This window comes from Phascolarctos cinereus, unplaced genomic scaffold (genome assembly GCF_003287225.1).
Source record: "Phascolarctos cinereus isolate Bilbo 61053 unplaced genomic scaffold, phaCin_HiC Scaffold_4;HRSCAF=312, whole genome shotgun sequence".
NCBI lineage: Eukaryota > Metazoa > Chordata > Mammalia > Diprotodontia > Phascolarctidae > Phascolarctos > Phascolarctos cinereus.
The window spans coordinates 515,301,754-515,317,446 of record NW_027555847.1 but is presented as its reverse complement, the minus strand read 5'-3'; positions in this window follow the sequence as shown (position 1 = coordinate 515,317,446).

Sequence of the window (15,693 nt, the reverse complement as noted above, 5' to 3'; positions counted from 1 at the left end):
GCAGAGGATTTAGACATTTCAGGCCAGAAACAGGCTTCACCCCTCTTTAGGAGGAGAGAGTCCTGAGTACAAAAGTTAGAGCACTTTTATGCAGTTAGTTTTGGCATGAAACCTCCTAGGCCTGGATTGGTCCATTCCTTCCTGGTTACATTCGTCCTGGAACACCTCTGGAACGCCCCCTGTTCCCGCCCTATTGTGCCAACAATTGTGCTATGCTCCCCCCCCCCCCACCCCCGCCTCCCAGCGGAGAGGTTACTATGCATGAGGTTCACTAAGCTGCATCTTCACTTCTCTTGATGGGTCTCCAAGTTACTTCAACCATGCCTAGGAAAAGACATACTTTAAGACATCCCTCCCACTTACCTGTTCAGATAACAGAATTCCTAGTTATGGCTTTGCTACTGAGCCTTTTCACACAAACCTAAGCTGGTCCTCAGATCTTTTTCAGAGAAACTGCTTTCTAACCACACCTCCCCCTTGTCAAGTGGATTTTTTTTTTTTGGTATATCAAAATGTAAGCCTTTACATTTATAACTATTGACTTCCATCTTAGGTTTAGTACAATGCTTTAGCCTTTCAAGATCTTTTTTTGGATGCTGTTATTCAGTGTATTAGCTTCATTGTTACAAATGAGGATACTACCTTCCTACACAGGTTAGGTTTGAACCTGGGTCATCTGATTCCCAAACTTGTGCTCGTTCTAATATTCTATGCTGCCTTTCATGAAAAAACTCTGCAGAGGTAAGCCATGCAATTGTGTGAAGGCATTTTGAATAGAGATTAGCCATTCAGACAGATCTTGGACAAAGACATCAATGGTTCAAGATGGCCACAATGACTAAAGGAAATTAAGTATCCATGTGGTATTTAAAGGGTAATGCAAAATAATTTTATTATTAAGTAGGTACCAGTATCTCTATCTCATTCTTTAAAAGAAAAAGTCCATGTATTTCAAAACTAAGTCAGAATCCCCTGTTAGAATTCTGTACTGGGCCAATTAGCCCTTTGCAATTTATTTAGCCTTCTTGCTATGGGTTGGATGAAAAACTTTCCCCAGTTTTCTTGGATATGTTAGAGGTGTCAGATTTCTTTCCCTTGCATTTGGATTAAGCCTTGACTGTCTGATTCTCTAGACACCTTAGATTGGGAAGTGGAAGGCTTAATGCCCACATCCAATTTGTCATTGTTCTGAGCAACTGTCTTTGGTTCATCACTGGTCTCCTTAGCTACCCTAACCCCTCTAGTTTTATTGTCATTATTATTATTATTATTTGCTTTTTGCTAGGCATTTGGGGTTACGTGACTTGCCCACGATCACACAACTAGTAAGTGTCATGTGTTGTGTGTCTGAGACCGGATTTGAACTCGGATCCTCCTGACTCCAAGGCCAGAGCTCTATCCACTGTGCCACCTAGCTGCCCCTATTATTATTTTTTATTTTAAAAAATATTTTTTTCCAATTTAACCATTTTTAACTTTAAAAAATTTTTTTGAGTTCCAAATTCTCTAACTCCTTCTTACCTCTCTTTCTTCCTTTCTGATATGGTAAGCAATTTGATATAGGTTGTAGAGGTGCAATCATGCAGAACATATTTCCATCTTAGTCATATTGTGAAAGAAAACACAGACCAAAAAAACACCATGAAAAAAAAAGAAAAATAGTGCTTCTATCTTCATTCAGACTCCATCAGTTCTTTCTCTGGAGGTGGATAGCATTTTTCATCATTAATCCTTCAAAACTGTCATGGATCACTGTATTGCTGAGAATAGCTAAGTTATTCACAGTTGATCACTGTACCATGTTGCTGTTACAGTGTACAACGTTCTCCTGGTTCTGCTCACTTTGTATCAGTTCATGTAAGTCTTTTCAGGTTTTTCTGAAAGCATCCTGCTTGTCATTTCTTATGGCACAATAGTATTCTGTTACAATCATATACTACAACTTGTTCAGCCATTCTCAAGTTAATGGGCACCCTTTCAATTTCCAGTTCTTTGCCACTACAAAAAGAGTTGCTATAAATATTTTTGTACAAATAGATTCATTCCCTTTTTAAAATCTTTTTGGGATACAGTAGTGATATCACTGGATCAAAAGGTATGCAGAGATACATAGCCCTTTGGACATAGTTCCAAATTGCTTTCCAGAATGGTTGGACCAGTTCACAACTCCACCAACAGTACATTAGGGTTCCAATTTTCCCACATTTTCTCCAACATTTATCATTTTCTTTTTCTGTTATGTTAGCCAATCTGATAGGGGTGAGGTAGTACCTCAGAGTTGTTTTAATCTGCATTTAGAGCCTGTTTTCCTGTGACTATAGATAGCTTTGATTTCTTTGTCTGAAAACTGCCTGTTTATATGCTTTGACCATTTATCAGTTGGGGAATGACTTGTATTCTTGTAAAATTCACTCAGTTCTCCATATATTTGAGAAATGAGGTCTTTACCAGAGATACTTTACATTGTTTCCCAGATTTCTGCTTTCCTTTAAATTTGGCTGCATTGGTTTTGTTTAATATAATCAAAATTATCTATTTTGCATTTCATAATGCTCTCTATCTCTTGTTTGTGGCCATAAATTCTTCCCTGGTCCATAGATCTGACAAGTGAACCATTCCGTGCCGCCCTAATTTGCTGATGTTACCATTCTTTATGTCTGAGTCATGTACCTTTGACCTTATCTTGGGATACTGTGTGAAATGTCGGTTTATCCCTAGTTTATGCTAAACTGTTTTACAGTTTTCCCAGCAGTTTTTGTCACATAGTGAGTCCTTGTCCCCAAAGCTTGGCTCTTTGGGTTTATCAAATACTAGATTACTATAACCAATTACTACTGAGTCTTGTATGCCTAATCTATTTCACTGATCCACCACTCTATTCTTAGCCAGTACCAGATAGTTTTGATGATGATAATTTTATAATACAGTTTGAGATCTGGTGAAGCTAGGCCACTTTCTTTCCTATTTGTTTTCATTAATTCTATTGCTATTCTTGACCTTGTGTTATTCCAGATGAATTTTATTATTTTTTTTAGTTCAGTAAAATAATTGTTGTATAGTTTGATTGGTATGGCACTGAATAAGTAAATTAATTTAGGTAGAATTGTCATCTTTATTATATTGGCTCAGCCTACCCATGAACAATTAATATTTTTCTAATTGTTTAGATCTGACTTTTTTGTGTGAAAAGTATTTTGTAGTTATGTTCACATAATTCCTGAGTTTGTATTGACAGGTAGACTCCCAAATATTTTGTATTGTCTACAGTTATTTTAAAAGGAATTTCCCTATCTCTTGCTGCTGAACTTTGTTGATAATGTATAAAAATAGTGATGATTTATATGGATTTATTTTATATCCGGCAACTTTGGCAAAGTTGTCAATTATTTCAAATAAGTTTTTAGTTGATTCTCCAGGATTCTCTAAGTAGACCATCATATCATCTGCAAAGAGTGATAGTTTCATTTTCTCATTGTCTATTTTAATTCCTTCACATCCTTTTTCTTCTCTTGTTGCTATAGCTAACATTTCTAACACCATATTGAATAATAGTGGTGATAATGGGCATCTTTGCTTCACCCTCAATCTTATTGGGAAGGTTTTTTAGCTTAGTCTTATTACATATAATGCTTACTGATGGTTTTAGATAGATACTACTTGTCATTTTAAGGAAAGCTCCATTTATTCCTGTGCTCTCTAGTGGTTTTTAATAGGAATGTGTGCTGTATTTTGTCAAAAGCTTTTTTGTCTTTTTTTTTTTGTTATTGATATGGTCACTTATGCTGATAGTTTTCCTAATATTGAACCAGCCCTGCATTCCTGATATAAATCCCTTCTGGCCATACTGCATGATCCTTGTGATGTAGTGCTGTAATCTCACTAGTATTTTATTTAAAAGTTTTGCGTCAATATTCATTAGGGAAATTGATCTGTAGTTTTCTTTCTCTGTTTTGGCTCTTCTTGGTTTGGGTATCAACATCATATTTGTGTCATAAAATGAATTTGGTAGAATTCCTTCTTCATCAATTTTCCCAAATAGTTTATATAGTCTTAGAATTAATTGTTCTTTCAATATTTGGTAGAATTCACTTGTGAATCTGTCTGGTTCTGGGGATTTGTTCTTGGGGAGCTCATTGATGGCTTGATTATTTTCTTTTTCTAAGATAGGGATATTTAAGTATTCTATTTCCTCTTCTGTTAATCTGGGTAATATACATACACACATTCATTCCACTTAGATTGTTAGATTTCTTGGCACATAATTGGGCAAAATCATTCCCAGAATTGCTTTAATTTCATCTTCATTTCATTCACCATTGGGTGGCGAATTCAACCTTTTCATTTTTGACACTGGCAACTTGTTTTTCTTCTTTTTTAAAAAATCAAATTAACCAAGGTTATTTATTTGATCAGTTTTTCATAAAATCGCCTCCTAGTTTTATTTATTTGTTCAATGGTTTTCTTACTTTCAGTTGTATTAATATCTCCTTTGATTTTCAGAATTTAAAACTTGATGTTTAACTGGGGATTTTTAATTTGTTCTTTTTCTAATTTTTTTAGTTACATGTTCAATTCTTTGATCTGCTCCTTCTCTATTTTACTGATGTAAGCATTTAGAATTATAAAATTTTCCTTGAGTACTGCTTTACCTGTCTCCCTTAAATTTTGGTATTTTGTCTCATTGTTATTCTCTTTAATGAAATTAGTGATTGTTTCTATGATTTCTATGATTTTTCTTCAACTCACTCATTCTTTAGGATTATTTAGTTTCTAATTACTTTTAATCTATATTTCCATGGCCCTTTATTGAATGTAATTTTTATTACATTATTATCTGAAAAAGATACATTTAATATTTCTGCTTTTCTGCATTTGGTTGTGAGGTTTTTAATATACAATCAATTTTTGTGTAGGTAACATATACCACTGAGAAAAACATAGATTCCTTTCTATTCCCATCTAATTTTCTCCAGAGGTCTATTATATAGAACTTTTCTAAAATTGTACTGTTTTCCTTAACTTCTTTGTTGTTTATTTTTTGGTTAGATCTATCTATCTCTGAAAGGGGTAAGCTGAGGTCCTCCACTAGTTTTACTGTCTACTTCCTCTTGTAACTCATTTAATTTTTCCTTTTAGAATTTGGAGGCTAGGCTCAGACTCTTAAAATCTAGCCACTGATCAGATTCTTAAAATCTTACCCACTTGCATTAGCAATACAAATGCTTAGATTCCTCAAGAGTCTGCCCAATATGATGGATGCTGTAATAAACCTTGTCTTTGGCTGAAAGAAGGCTTGGGTCGAGTTCATTTGGGCAGGAGCCATAGTTGTGATTTTGGGGTCCCAGCACCCCAAGCCCCTAAACCTCAACATTTTGGTGGTCCAAAGGGGAAACTGCCTAACCCCAAGTTCTTCTCTAGCCAAGACTGGAAGGTATGTAAGCCTCCTCACCTTCTTTCTTGCCCTGCAGTTGGGGTTGCTCTCCAAGCACGTAGGAAGGATTTCTGGGCAGACATTTATGAGGCTTGGCTCTCACCTCCTCCACATCTTTTTTGGCTCTAATACCTTTTGGTTGTGAGTCCCCCTTAGCCACTCCCACTTTGTTAGCTTTCTTAGCCTCCTCAGTAAGCTTCCTTTTTGGTTGAAGCCTCCATAGGAATCTTCTTGTTGGTTACAGGAACCTTCTAGAGCAGACAGTGTCACAAATGCCAAGCACTAGGACATGGTGTTCACCTACAGGGGAAAAAGGTTCTGGAATACATCTTGCTAGACTCCTTGTTTGGGGACTCTCATATCAGGGGCTTGAATCATCTTTGGTCATGAGCCAAGGTAGTGGGGGAGTTTGGAAAGAACAGCAGGTTCATATAAAATTGACTCCAGAGCAGATGTTTGAGGTCACATAAAACCTAGTTAAGTGTGAAACTCCAGCAACACCCCCAGCTTTCTGAGCCTTGCTGGGAAGTCAAGTGCTAAAAGCTCAGCATTGGGGAAGGTCCAAGAGAAGTTCTTGGGAAGAGTTTAGGGAGTTTCATACATCTTGGATAGTTGGTTATTATGGCAGGAAATAAATTTTCCAGCAGAAAAGCAGCAAATAGAGTCATAACATTTTAGAATTGGAAGTAACCTTTTGTGAGAGTTTTTAAAAGTTGTATAGATTATCTAGCTCAGCTTCCTCCTTTTGCAGATGAAGAAACTGAGGCTCAGAGAGATAAGTGACTTGCCTGAAATCATACAGCTGGTTAGTGTCAAAGCCAAGACTGGAACCCAGTTCTGATGATTCTCGTCCCAAATCTCACTTTCATTAATGAGTCTAGTTCCCAAAGCTAGGCTAGTTACATTCTCCTCCCTGAGGTTCTAGGGGTGCCCTGAGGGACGAAGGGTAATTCTCTAATGCCTTTAGCTCAAGCCTCCACCAGTTTTATGTTCTTCTCAAGATTAATGGCTGAGAATTAATTTAGTCAGCCAGCCATAAGTAGCTTTTAGAAAGTGGTATTTACTAAGGTGGTACATTACGAAATAGTTAGTACAAAATATTCCCCTAAATGTCTGTGACATACTCTCTTTCAATATACAGAATTGAGGGAGAGTGGGTTCAAGTTTAGAGAATACATGTGGTCAAGGGGTAACTCACAAATCCTGGATGCTAAAACCCATTTTTCCCATTTGTGGGAGGCTCAAGAAGTTACCTTTACATATGATGTAGTCTCTGTGCTAAATTCCTTATTGATCTGGAGGTTTGTGAGTTTCAGTTCCTCCAAGGAGGTATGATCTAAGGAGAGGTGTGGTCAGTGATCTCCTAGATGGTGCTCTGGTCTGTGAGTGACCACAAGCACTCATTCCCAACTTAGAACTATGACCAAAATCCCTGCTCCTGCTAGTCTAATCTGTCCTTGACTCCTAATGATGCAGACATTGTTGCCAGCTGATCTAAGGACATCATGAAGGACACAGTTGAGAAGATGGGAACTATTGTTTCTCTGGGAGGAGGGTGTTAGGACACAAATGGGAAGATAGGAAGTCTGCAAATATTCAGTCCCTTTGAAGTTGGAAGGTCGTCCTCTGGTTAAAGCGAGTAGGAAAGAAGAAGACTTGGCCAAAGTAAAAATTAAGATCTCTCCTTTTTTTTTTAACCCAGGCAGTTTCTTTGGGGTGGGTGAGGCTCATCTAGAACTCTACACTCACTCCAATTTATGATATTTTCCCCCATCTTAACTTGATAGATAATTTATAGAGATGTGCTGAGATGTGATCAAGTTTCTTTGGTCGATCTGAACTTTTATACTTTTTTTTCCCTTGAACTTTTATACTTAATCTAAGTTCTTTTTATTGACTGATTGAGACATTTTATCACCTAGTTAAGGTATCTAAACTAAAATGAGGCAGGACCAACCTTTGCACTACTATATCATGCTGCCTCCCTTTCATACACTTGCTTGTTTTTTTAAATATTTATTTTAAAAATTAATAGTATTTTATTTTTTCCAATTACAAGTAAAGACAATTTGCAACATTCATGTCTTTCTTTTTTTTTATTAAATTAATTTATTTTTAGTTTTCAACATTCACTTCCATAAGATTTTGAGTTTTAAATTTTCTCCCCCTTCCTCCCCTCCCCTCTCTCAAAGATGGCATGCAATCTAATATAGGCAATACATGTACAATCATCTTAAACATTTTTCCACATTAGTCATGTTGTGATAGAAGAATCAGAACAAAAGGGAGGAACCATGAGAAAGAAGAAACAAAACAAAACAACAAAAGAAAAGGACAGCAAATAGTATGCTTCTATCTGCATTCAGACTCCAAAGTTCTTTCTCTGGATGTGGAAAGCATTTTCCATCATGAGTCTTTTGGAGTTGTCTTAGATCCTTGCATTGCTGAGAAGAACTCAGTCAATCAGTCATTTTTATTATATTAGCTCAGCCTATCCATGAGCAATTACTATTTTTCCAATTGTTTAGATCTGACTTTATTTGTGTGAAAAGTGTTTTGTAATTGTGCTTATATAGTTCCTGGGTTTGTTTTGGTAGATAGACTCTCAAGTATTTTATATTGTCTACAATTATTTGATTTTATTTTATTTTTGGGGGTGAGGCAAGCAAAGTTAAGTGACTTGCATAGGGTCACACAGCTAGCAAGTATGATGTGTCTAAGGCTGGATTTGAACTCAGGTCCTCCTGACTCCAGAGCCAGTGCTGTATCCGCTGGGTCACTTAGCTGCCCCACAGTTATTTTAAATGTAATTTCTCTTTCTATCTCTCGCTGCTGGACTTTGTGTTGGTAATGTATAGAAATAGTGATGATTTTTATGGGTTTATTTTATATCTTGTAATTTTGCTAAAGTTGTTAACTATTTCAAGTAGTTTTTAATTGATTCAGCATAAAGAGCTGGCTTTGGAGCCAGGAAGATTCAGGTTCAAGTTTTTCCTGTGACATATGCCGGCTTTGTGACCCACAGCAGGTTACTTAATCTTTAAGTCTTCTAAGTGACTTTCTAAGATTATAAATTACAGAGGGCAGCTAGGTGGCGCAATGGATAGAGCTCCAGTCCTGGAGTCAGGAGGACCTGAGTTCAAATGTGACCTCAGATAGATGACACTTACTAGCTGTGTGACCCTGGGCAAGTTAATTAACCCCGACTGCCTCACCAAAAAGGCAAAAAAAAAAAGGAGGGGGATTATAAATTACAGAGAAGATGATAATCTGCATTAGTAGAATTTCCTCACCTGGGAGTTGCCTATATCAATGAAATCATAAGCCCAGTGCCCATCCCACATGCTAGTGACTTGAACCTGAGTATAGCCATGGATCTCTGTCTCTTGCCTAGGGACAAAATGATGCTACTACATGTGGGTCTCTTTCTCTACTACTTTAGAACAGAGGTGTCATACATGCCACTGATGAGCATTCCTGATTGTGGCCTGAACCAAATTAGGTTTTCATTGTGAAATACTTAACAAAAATAAGTAAAAATACCACAGAACATAGATAATGTTAATATGTGTTTTTCTAAGTTAATCTACAGCCTGCAGGGATCCTTATTTTAGTGGCCCTTGTTTCTATTTGAGATTGACTCTACTACTTTAGAAGTTTTAAAATAAATTAACAAAACCCATCATTATTAGATCCTCTCACCCCTGGAGCTCTGAAGCACTCAGGGAAGAATCAAAACCTGACCTCCAGGACAAGGGCTAGTCCCCTGATTTATTTTGAGTTCTATATGTCCCAGATAGAAGTGGCACCCTCCATATTCCCCTTTCCCAGTAAGAAATATAAATATACAGACAAGTAGTAAAAGTGTTTGTGATTGATCATGGATGATGATATGCATTTCATATGAAACAAAATCAGGCTAAAAAAAGAGCTTAAAGAAATAGTAATATCAGATTGCATGCCGTCTTGGGGAGGGAGGTAAGGAGGGAGGGGGAGAAAATTTAAAACTCTAAAGCTTATGGAAGTGAATGTTGAAAACTAAAAATAAATTAATAATAATTTTAAAAAGAAATAAAGAAAATTATGTAGAAGCACAGAGGCCTAGCAAGGAAGTTAGAAAGGGTACAGTTTTCCTGAGTTGTGCACTTGTCCTTTCAATCTGAGTTCTTTGCTCCACATAGTGGGACATGTGTGCTGAAGCCCGACTTCTGTTGTGCACAGCCCTGGAGTATAGACCAAAAGATTCCCTAAAGGACCTGATCACTATGGTGCTATTACTGGTGTTCCCTTTTCTTTTTTTCTGCTCCATCCCCTACAGTCTTCTCTGATACTCCATCTCACACTCTGTATCTCTCAGACTGCTCTGTCTCTGTTCTCTCCCAAAGTGACTAAAAGAACTCATCCTCAGGCAGAAATTCAGTCCCTCGGATCAGATCTCTGAATGGTCCAATCTCTGCCTGGGCTGGGGAGAAAAGCTGTTCCTCCAGCAACTCCCATGATTCTTTACCCTAAGGGGGAGTTAGAATTATCTGAATAGAAACCAGTCCAAGCATTTCTGAATGCTTGTTACCCACTGATTAGAAGTAGTACAGATATGTGGGAGCATAGGTCTTTTAAATAAGAGTATTTTAAAATGTCATTTGGTAGACTATTACAAAATTCTACTATCATGAAAGAATTTGGATTCCCCACACTAAAGTACATCAGAATGGATTGGACCTATTTTACTACAAAATTCCTTTTTTTTTTTTTTTAATATCCGGTATATCTTTTGGACTTGTAGAGGGGTGGCATTATTTGTTATTCTAGGGTCTATTTTTGACTTCAATTCGTGTTTGGTTTAAATGATGCCCTAACATTAAAAAAAAAAACCAAAACATTAATCTCATCTTATTCATCCAATCCATTTCATTCCTTCTCCCTTTCAATACATTCTATTCTATCTCTTTATCCATCCATCATCCAATTCATTCAATCTCATCCATCCATCCCTTCCTATTCATTTCATTCATCCAACCATCTTGTCCTTCCCTATATGTGCTTGCTAAATGTCAAATTGGTCTGTTCTTTGGATCTGGTTCCTTGTAGAAATTACTAACATTTTGGTTTTAGATTTTCAAAAGTTACACATACATTTTAGATATTCAAAATCTTCTCTTTCATGCCTTTTAGTTGGATTTTCTTTTATTTTCTTCTCTAGGAAACTACAGAAAAGAGAAGAAGAGAAAAGTAAGTTACTCTCTTAGACTACAGATCAGAGGACTGATCTGTGTCTGTGGAGGGAGTTCCCTCATGTGATTGTCAGGTGATTTGTGCAGACTAAGAAAAAAAAAGCAATTGGCCATTACACAAAGCTTCACTAACCACACCTTTACTTTTCCTCCCATGCAAGTTAGTTGTGGTTCCTTTTTAAAATGTAGACTTTGTGTATATTAAACACCTGCACCTCTTGAATTTTGTTCAAGATTCCTAATCAGCAAAGGGAATTTGTTTCTAGTGCTCAGATTCATTTCTGGAGCCTTACAGCCTAATCCTTCAGGGATTTGGCCACATTAATACCGTCTGGCTGCCTGCCATCTGCTCAGCGTATTTGCTTCAGAGGCTGTGCTCCCCAGGCCATACAGAATAGGTCTTTGTACAGCTCTCTATGTCAGTATAAAAAGATCCCTTCAAAGGGATCTGTGGTTGTCTATTCAGAACAACACACAAAGGGAAGAGCTGTAAACATCCTGATATATAATGTTTGTCTTATTAACAAATCAACAATTATCTTTAAAAACGATTGCATTCTGGTGCCTCCTTCTCACCAAACCTTGAGAGGGTTCTAATATTGCTAAATGTACCTATCTATCTAAATACTTTAGGCACAGTAACACAACTGAGAACATCTGGAGAATTCCAGGTCAAGAATGAAATGTGAGTGATTTTATCTGGGACAAGAGGAAGCAACAGAGCAAAAGAAGCAATGAGGTTTCACAAATTTTAAATGGAGCTGGCTGCCGGCTTTAGTCATTTTGCCTGCCATGTTCATTTCTTTTATTCTCTAGATGAAAATGAGAGTTAATCTTAAGAAGTGTGTGCGTGTGTATCTATGCTAGTATGAATGTCCTTTTTTCAACTCTCTTTTGAGATTTTAAAGACCAAATGGGAACACATGAGGAAGTCTACTCTATTTCATGGCTAGTTCTGACAGATTTTGTAAATTGGACATCCACAGAGGCAGCACCTTATGTGAATATCAATTATGTTGTACCCTGTGAATTCTTCCACAAAGGCAACACGCAGAAAGGAATCATTGGATGGTGGGAATGATAGGTCACATTTCTCGATATTTTAGATCATCTATACTTACCTCATAGGGCTAGCATGAGAAAAGCACTTTGTAAATAATTTTGAAGGCACTCAATATCAATTATTGTTGTTCATCCTTTGTTTTCAAAGAGGACCAATGACATACTGAGGTGATGGGTAAATTGGATTTAAGTGAGGCAGCGTTGCACAAAGTCCTCAGCCTCACTCTCTGTTTCACAGTAATCAAAGTCCAGTGGCAAGACAAAAGTCAAGATGACTGGTGACAGCCCAGGATACAGTGGATGACCTTGGAGCCTGACCTAACTCCAAGCGCTCTTCCAAACCTGCTTCAGCCACTTTCATGGCTGTTGGAACTCTATATCAATAGGCAGGGGTGATAGGAAACCTCGGAGTAAGAAATACCTGGGTTCAGGTCTTGCCTCTGATCTATACTGGCCAAGTGATTGTGAGCAAGTCTCAGAGTCACCCCAAGTCGACTCTCTAAGGTTTGGAGATGCAGATAGAATTCATTAGTAGTTCCTCACTAATGAAATCACAGGTCTAGCTATTCCCCCTACCTACTACCAACATTCCACACCCCATACCCCCCCCACCTTCCCCAAAGGACCCTATTAATGTACTGACCTCACTACTCCACTCATTGGGGGATAGTGATTATAGAGGGCTTGCCTCAGGGTCAGAAAGACCCAGTTCAGGTTCTGGCGTATTTGTTTAACCTTTCTGTGGCCCGGGACAGCTCTCTTAGATTACAGATCAGAGGAGCAACTGATCTGTTTCTGTGAAGGGAGTTCCCTCAGCAGTACCTTATGCCAATAAAATCATAAACACAGTGTAGGTGGTAAAATTATTATAAATCATAGACAATGTGTATTGCATCTGAAAACTTGTAACCTCATTTCCCCAAAAAGTGAATAGTGATCTTGGAAGCTACAGCAACAATAAATGAATAAATATTTATTAAGTGCCTACCATGTTCAAGGCTCTGTGCTAAGTGCTATATGTAAATTTTCCATTGGATATAGTGTTTTCACATAGCCATTGATCTTAACATCTTTCTTAACTACAGTTATGCCCAACTAGAAACTATTTTACATTTTCTTGCTATGAATTTTAGAAGGCTTGAGTTTTTCCAAGTCTAAAAAAAGCATCAAAAGTTCTTAATCTGACATATTAGTTTGTAGCTGAACCTTGGTTAGTGAAAAAAGTTTGACTTAACAGAATATTTTTGAAAGAACATTATTATTTTCAAGTGATGGTAACCTATGAAGGCTAACAAACTGGTATCAATGAGCAATTCTGTTTTCCTGCTTTAATGAAGAGATAAGATATAATTATCAAATGTTGTAAAAATAGTTTGTTTTTTAAATAGGTTAAACGTTCTACATAAAAATCTTGGGTGAAATGCATGATAAGTCAATCTTTTTCCTTGCAATGAAAAGGAAATTTTAGGCTAGTCTAGATTGGGCTGAATTAGTGTCAATTTCAAAGTTAATAGACTTCATTAATAGTATTTTCTTATGGGGCAGCTAGGTGGCACAATGGATAGAGTAACTGGCCTTGGAGTCAGGAGGACCTGAGTTCAAATCCTGACTCAGACACTTACTAGCTGTGTGACCCTGGGCAAGTCAACCCCAATTACCTCCAAACACACATACACACACACACACACACACACACGTGTGTGTGTATATATATATATATATATACATACACACACACATATACATATATGTGTGTGTGTGTATGTATATATAAACGCTTCCTCATGTTTAAAATAAAATGATCAGTTGGGTATTCATAAAGCCTTTGTTCTTGACCTATGAAAGCATAGAAAAATTCTCCCAAAGTTACATATATTAACAAAGGATTCTTCTCAGAAGCCTCTCAAATTCCCTAAAGTGATTAGGTGGTTATAAGAACAAGAAGGTAGTGTCCATCTGATTCATGCTCATATCCCCTCTCGTGCCCAACCCAGTGACTTATATATAATAGGAACTCAAATACTTACTGGAAGCGACGTAGAGATGGAGAACAGGAGGAAAGAAGGGATATAGGAAGGGAGGGAAGAAAGTAGGGAGAAAGGGAAGGAGTAAGAAATGAAGGAAGAGGGGAAGAAAAGAAGAAACGAAGCAAGGGAGGGAGGAAGAAAAGAAAGGGAGGAAGGGAGGGAGGGAGAAAGAAATAAAGCAAGGGATGAAGAGAGAAAGAAAGTGTAATACCATGGCCCATACCCCAGCCTAGAAGGGCACTTTAGTTAGATTTACCCCCCCCCCAAGTTCTCCTATGCCCTTATGGGGGTTGGACATGTCCAGGCTCCACAAACTATGTTCTTTCCCAAATGCAGGGGGTGATCCCCTGCATTCCACTCCCATTTAGCCACTCACAGTCAGATTCACTTTACAAAGGAAAATTTACTTCAGAAGATTTAATCAAACATATAAAAACTTACTCCCTCAACATGTGGGAGACACAATCCCTTTCTTCCCATATCACCTCAGTCTTTGGGGAGGGGAAGGGGATTAGGTTCATAGTTTAGCTCAATTCCTATAGAAAACACTGTCCCAGTTCCAAGTCCAATTCTCCCTTGGGCTCCAGTCCAGGTACCCTGGCCTCTCCGGGCTTCCATGCTGGGCTGGCTAGCTGCATCACCCTGCCTGCAGTCCTGGCTCTGTGGCTGCCCTGGCTCACTATCTCGTGGAGATCACCTCCAGCCACTGAAACTGAGGAGGACAAATGCTGCACACCAGAAGCAAACAGCCCTGGGCCCATTTCTCTGAAGGGGGTTGGTAAAAGAGGGAGCAAGGGAAGGAAAATCTTTCCCTTCTCACTGGTTGAGTTTGTGGTGCTTATGCTATGGGTAAACAGTGATCTTCTGTCTAGATGCCAAGCAGAAAGTGAGGTGGTGGGAAGATGGAACTGCTCAGCCTTGCCAATTTAAAAGCTCGGCAGCCAATCAAAGGAGGCTACCCCTACACATGGGGTAGGGGACATAGAGGCCTTCATGGTAGGCAATTTGGACATGCTCCAAAGGCCCAGGCATGCCCACATTACAGAAGGAAGGAAAGAAGAAAGGGAAGGAGAAGGAGGAGGAGGAAGGAAAGGAAAAGGGAAGAAGGAACATACATCCACATCCCTGAAGGCCCCCAGCTTTGCGGAGGAGCCCTGAAAATCAATTCATGGTGCCAACTGCACGGCTAGAAATGCCCTCCCCATAAAATTACTTTCTGTACCCAACATCTCCTTTCCATTTTCGTAAGTGATAATTTATTCTTCATTCTGAAGTTAATATAAGGCTCTACTTAAAAAGGACTAAAAGCTAATATCTCAGAAGAATTTTTTTGAGGATTGAAGAATCCAAAGATACAATCACCAACCTAAGGAGCAAAACTCTACGATGAATTTCAGTAGAAAAAGCCGCTTAAACAAGAAGCAAACCCAAATGGTTATAAAAATATGTCCTTGGACTTCCTCCAAAAGTGAAGAATAAATGGTGAGATCCTTATTAAATAGAAGGAACATTAAGCATAATTGCCTACACTTTGAACAGAGGGAACTACAAATAAATACACTTTCCTTTTGGGTCCCCCAAAGATGAATTATGTTGGATCAGAACATTTTCACCCTTTTCAAAAATTGTCATGGAGGAAGGAAGGAAAGAAATCTGTTGAAAGTAATTACTAAATTTATAAATTGAAGAAGAGCTTTAAGTAACATATAATTAGTATGAGATGAACAAAATGTAAAAATAAGTACTTTTTTGTGTAAAAGACTTATTTGAGCATCTAGAAGGAGCTCTATGAGGACATAATGGTAATATTTTAATAATAAATCTCTTGCAAAAATACTCTTTACTAACCATTACTGTTATTATTATTATTAACCTTTAACCTTTTATCAATACTCCAAAAAATTTTTTCCCCTCAGGAATTTTAATATACACTTGAGAGTTA